This window comes from Canis lupus, unplaced genomic scaffold (assembly GCF_011100685.1).
Source record: "Canis lupus familiaris isolate Mischka breed German Shepherd unplaced genomic scaffold, alternate assembly UU_Cfam_GSD_1.0 chrUn_S1855H2052, whole genome shotgun sequence".
Classification (NCBI taxonomy): Eukaryota; Metazoa; Chordata; class Mammalia; order Carnivora; family Canidae; genus Canis; species Canis lupus.
The window spans coordinates 1-5,990 of NW_023330715.1; the positions used below are offsets into that span (position 1 = coordinate 1).

The 5,990-nt window shown below is 54.0% G+C and overlaps 1 pseudogene; it reads left to right on the forward strand.

The window, feature by feature from the left end:
• The first annotated feature begins 3,660 nt into the window (after positions 1-3,660).
• LOC119878718 lies at positions 3,661-5,080 on the forward strand (annotated as a pseudogene).
• Positions 5,081-5,990: the final 910 nt, after the last annotated feature.

Sequence of the window (5,990 nt, forward strand, 5' to 3'; positions counted from 1 at the left end):
ATTCAGGAGAAAACACAGTGTCCATTTGCAGGGCCCACAGCGGCTGTTCAAAGCTGAAAACCCAAATGCAGACATGTGTACGCCAATGAGAGCTTAAAGTCTGAGTTTCTATTTCCATTGGAGTGACAAGTGCTCATTCGAAATTCCCTCCACTTCTTGGAGAATCTATTTGCTGAAGAGAAAATTGACATTCCAGAGGAAGAGTAGCCTTTTCCCACAGCACACGATTTCCCTAAAAAAAGTGCATTGTGTGTCTTTGGGGTTCATTGTCTGTGCACGGCCCCAGAGCATGAGAGGAAGCAGGCTGTGGACCCGAGAATTCCCATGCAAAGGAGCTGAGCAAGTGCTGATTCCCCACATGAGTCCAGGAGGGGCCACGTCCTCAGGTCCGCAGTCACCCCCTCAGGGTGCTTGGGGTGGAGGATAATGTCCGAGGCCAGGAGCTGGCTCATTCGCTCTCAGTGTCTTCTGAGGATGAGGACACCTGTAGGTCACCGTGGAGGACACTCCAGGGGCCACAGACACAGGCTCCCCGACAGGTGGGGGGCAGGAGGGCCCTGAGCAGGGCCTGGCTTCTCGGGAAGGAATGAGGGAGCTGCGAGGAACCGGGAGCTCCAGCACTTCTGTTCAATCTGGTGAAGACCATTCTCAGGGGCTGAGTGGGGGCCCGCGAGGGCGGCCGTGGGGGCTCGGTGCACGGCTGCAGCATCCCAGGTGAGGTGTGGCAGGTGTGGGCTGGGGCCCTTGCTTGGATGGAGGGCAGGTGTCTTCCTGGTCTGCGGGGGCTGGCTGTGCATCCATGGGCACGTCTACTTCCTGGAGGACACAGACTCCCCAAATCCCAGAGGGGCTTCCACAATGATCCTGAGGTGTGCTGGGGGGCTCCATCACGGTTTTTTTCGGGAGTTCTGGGACCTGTCTAGGGGCATCTGGGCACATTTCTTGCCTGGAGTCTGGAGGGGCATTTGGGAATTTCTGCCAATGTTGCTGACAGCGGGACGGGTGTTCTCCTCAGGATACTTGGGTGGTGCCTGGGTGGTGTGTCCCAGCCCATGGCCCTGGGAGCCAGCCTGGGGACCCTCAAGGGAGACTCTGCAGGGCCTCTTGGCTCTCTGCTGCACAACCAGGCTGTCAGCCCTGACAAGGGTTGGCGAGCCGGCTGAGGGGTGTCAGTGATCGGCACTTGCTGGGCACCTGAGGTCCACCAGGTGGGCTGAGGCTAACTTTGAGGGCTTCTAAGATGAGAGGTGGAATGGGACGGGAGTCTTATGTCAGGGGGCTGAGTACGTGGTTCCATCAGCAGGGCAGGTCAGGGATAGAAGGCCTCCTGGTGGTGTAGACGGGCATCGGCATGTGTGGACCTGTGGGAAAAGAGAACACACGGACTCCATGAGTTTGGCCCCGGCACCAAGGCAAAATGAACATTCAGGAAAGAAAGAAAGAAACCAACAAATGGCCAGGACCTAGTAACCACCCCCTCCCCCGGAACAGGGAAAGAAAGAGTTGGGATCTGTTGACCTAGGAGTAGGGAATCTGGCTGCAGGGCTCGTCCAAACAAAGGCCTGACAGGATGCTGTTGATGCCCTTGAGACATGGGGGGGACACGCAAAGTCCTGCCTCACAGCGATGCTTCCTCCATTGGACCAGCGCTTCCATCCTCTCTGCTCATGAGGAGATAGGAGTCCTGCAGCTGGAGAGTCATGGTGGGAGCTCCTGAGTGGGGATGGGCAGTGTGGGATGATGTGTCACAAAGGACAGCGGCCTGTTCTTCTCTGAGGTTGGTATGTGCTCCAGGAGTGCCCGCCAATGACCTTCACACGTCAAACAGCCAGTGTTCACAAATAAGGTGGAGGCAACATCATGGGCACCAAGGGAAAACTGGGTGCAAATCCATACTCAACTGCCACTGGTCAGAGAGGAAGTGGAGCCCCGCTTCCACCAGGAGGCCCATGGAGCCCAGGAGTCCCCAAGGGCACAGCCCGGGAAGCAGCGCACACTCACCCTCACATAGTCACAAGATTCCGTGTCTTCCTTCCAGGTGCGCTTCTGCCCCTCCTGGGGTCTCCTGGGGAACCTGTGGAGCAGGCCTTCCTCTGCTCGGCTTCTTGCCTGCACAGAAATCAAAGCAGGGAAAGGAGTAGGAACTCCCTTCCCTGGCTTCCAGCCGGACACCTGCGGGGCTTGGGCCAACCTGGTCCTTTCCTCGCAGCCAATCTACGCCCACTCTGCCCCTCGTCCTAACTACGGGAGCTGAACAGGTCGTCCAGGCAGTTTCTTACATACAGAGTCTGAAAGGGTCTGCCTTGGCATGTGCCAAGCTCCATACATTCACTGGTGCAGGGACACTGCTCCAGCCAAAACCCCACACCAAATCAGCAGGGACAGCTCCATCACCCAAATGTGGACCCTCTTAGCCTGGGAGCTCCTCTGGCTGCCTCGCCCAGCCTGGCTCTGCCCGCAGCCGCCCTGCACACTGTGCATGCACACGGACTCGGGGTCTGTCATATCAGCCTGGTTTGGGTCCAAGCCCCATTCCTCACCTTCGTCTCCCTGCCTTCTCCCTCTCAGCCTGGTTCAACAGCCCAGCCTGGTGCCGCTGGTCCCGCTGACTCCCCGGCTCCACATTCTCCTTCAGCCTCCTGGAGCCCAAGGCAAGGGGAAGGAAGGTTGCACCCCAGTGTGTTACGGGCATCTGGTGCTTGGTGCCTTGTGTTCAAGGTCCCGCGGTCTTGTACAGGTAAAATGAGGCATATAAACACTGGATTTAGGATATAGACTCTTGTAGGAAAGGGAGTTTCAAAGGAATGTTTCCCAAAAACATTAAACCAGTGAGAGAATTCCTGTTGTGGTGGACCCGGGCCACACCAAGGCAGAAACTGGTATTCATCAAAACATTCACAATCTTTGTAGATTGGAATCATAGTCCAGAGAGATAGAAGTGAGAAGCCAAGCAATGGATGCCATATTCCCAAATAATTGGTTTCAGCTACAAACATTCTGCTGGTGAGGAGAACGAGTTCCTATGTGATACCTGAGCTCCTTTGGGAGAGTGATCTTCCCTGTCCTAGAGCACTAACGTCTAACACTCCTTGGCTCCTTGGGGTTACTCAAAGGAAAGGACATTCAAAAAGGTTTCCTCTGAACATAGAAACTCTGAACAAATTCTGTTGAGAAAGGTGCAGGGACAGTTGAGGAGGTTGAGAATAATCTGAAAGTTGCCTGTTGTGGGAGGCAAGAATAGGAGCTGGGCTGACCTGAATGGTCTCCGTCAGGGAGGGACCACACCCAAATCCCGTAATCCAATCAAGCAATTAGAGTGGATTAGAGGACTTTGTGCCTTATCCCAGGGCCCAAAAGCCATAAAGGTGGAGGTGAGGTTCACTATCTGACATTTGGAAACTGGCACAGTGAGAGGAGCATCCCTTTGCGACCGAAGCTCCTGGTTGAATGTATCTTGTGGACACTGTTTCTGCAGACATGGAGGCTGCCCACCTCCACCCCTCAGAGGAGCCTCAGTTCAGCGCCTCTCCCAAACCCCAGTCATGCTGGTCAAGGAGAGGCGGTGCTGAAGTCCACGGAGGACCCTCTGTGCCCGAGACGACATCCCTGCATCAAAGACACTCTCCTCCCCGACTGACCCGTTGGCTCCCGCATCAGCAGGGCTGCCTCCCACCAAGACGCCTCTGAGTTGGAAGAGCCTTTCCCAGGTGGGAGCCGGGCTTCAGAACATGGGCAACACTTGCTATGTGAATGCGACCCTACAGTGTCTGACCTACACAGAGCCCCTCGCCAGCTACATGCTGTCCCAGCAGCACGGGACCACCTGTAGGAGGCAGACATCCTGCATGCTGTGTACCCTGCAGGCTCACCTGACGCGGGTTCTCTGCCATCCTGGACGTGTGCTCCGGCCCCTGCCACTCCTGCTCGCCGCCTTCCACAGACACAAGCAGGAAGATGCCCATGAGTATCTCATGTTCATTCTGGATGCAATGCAGCAAGCATGCTTGCCTGAGGACAAGCTCTCAGACCCTGAGTGTCCTCAGGACAGCACCCTCATCCAGCAACTCTTTGGGGGGTACTGGAGGTCTCAAATCCAGTGTCTCCACTGCCAAGGCATTTCGAGCACTCTGGAACCTTACCTGGACATCAGCCTGGACATCGGGGATGCTCACAGCGTCAGCCAAGCTTTGGAGCAGTTGGTGAAGCCCGAACTGCTGGAAGGTGAAAATGCCTACCATTGTAGTAAGTGTCTGGAGAAGGTGCCTGCGTCCAAGGTGTTGACTTTGCACACTTCCCCGAAGGTCCTCATCCTGGTCTTGAGACGATTCTCAGACTTGACAGGCAACAAAATGACTAAGGAGGTGCAATATCCTGAGCGCCTTGACATGCAACACTACCTGTCTGAGCAGAGGGCAGGACCCTTGGTTTATGTGCTCTATGCCGTGCTGGTGCACGCTGGGAGGAGTTGCCACAGCGGACATTACTTCTGTTTCGTAAAGGCAGGAAATGGCCAGTGGTATAAAATGGATGATGCTAAGGTCAGCGCCTGTGATGTGACTTGCGCGCTGCGCCAACCTGCCTATGTCCTCTTTTATATGCAGAAGACTGATCTGGAGAGAGACCTTGGGAGGGAGTCAGTCGAGGAGGGAGGACTCGCATCTCCCGAGGCAGACCCCACAGTGGTGGGTGAGGCCTCAGGAGAGCCGGCAACGGATCCCTCCGTGAACCTTCCTGAGTTGGAGGAGTGGGGAAGAGACCTCAAGGCAACAAATGACATTAGACCAGTGGAGATGCCTCCAAGAATGCAACCGCCCTAAGCCTGAACTAATGTCAGGAGAAGAGAATTGCTCTTCCTGCGAACGCAGTCATCCTTCACCACTCCAAATACAGACCTGAGATGCCGAAGAATCATCCTCAGCAGACCGTCGACCTGCTCACCACTGCGGCTGGGATGCTCCCACCTCAGGTGGCCGGGGACGTGGCCAAAGTCCCGCGTGTGCCAGGGAGAGCCCGACCTACCAAGAGGACGAGCAAGAAGGGACAGAGGTCTGGGGAAGCAGTCCAGGGATGTGTCTCCTAACTTTGGTGCACATGGGCGCACACACCCACACACACAGCACTCACTCACTCCAAACCCGAACACAGACCCATACTGGAAATATTTGTGTTGTGTGAAGTGTGTGTTCTGTATGTATGGAAGAACCATCTATCTGGTGTGTTCATGGGATATGGCCTTCAACTGAAACTAGAGACACTGATATTTAAACCTGGGTCTTTGTCATGATCTTATATTGGGATAGTGTGGATTTCATATGGGGTATCCAGGAACCTGCCTCTCCTTCAGCCTTGTGGAGAGTGGGGGCCACTTGCAGGTGAGAGGCAGTGAGCAGTCAGGGTTGAGAGTGGATATGATGCTGAGGACCTGGGGTTGAAAGTATGTTTGACCCTCTCATCATGCTCCCCACTTCCCAATGCTTTTCTTCTATTTATATTGAAAGAATTTTGTCTGAACACATAAGTATGTTGGGTCTTGCTAGCGATGTGTCTTGGTCAATGCTTGGAAATTGTAGGAAGGAAATTAAGTGCTTACTTTTGGGGCAATAACTGCATCCAGACCTGATTGAACCACAGTGATTTTATTATGTTCCCTTCACTCTCTCCCACATTAAGACTGAAGAGAAGCAAACTAACAAGGACTCTTATTCCAAAGGGAAATGCCCAGCCTCCCACTGAACATAACTTTTTGACTATTTTGCTACCATCTGCTCTGTGGCACCTCCTGACCCAGAAGCAGTGGACTCTGGATTTCAGACCAGTTCAAATTCAAATTTGGACCTGGGTTGATACCTCTGGAAAACAGTGCCAAGTTCATGAATCTAGCAAAAGCTTTTTGAGGTCAGGTTATAGGTGTTCTGTGTTATCATTTCATTTCTTACAGAGGAGTTTGACAAGTTCTTTGTAGAATGGAAATTATTGCATGACCAGCAAAC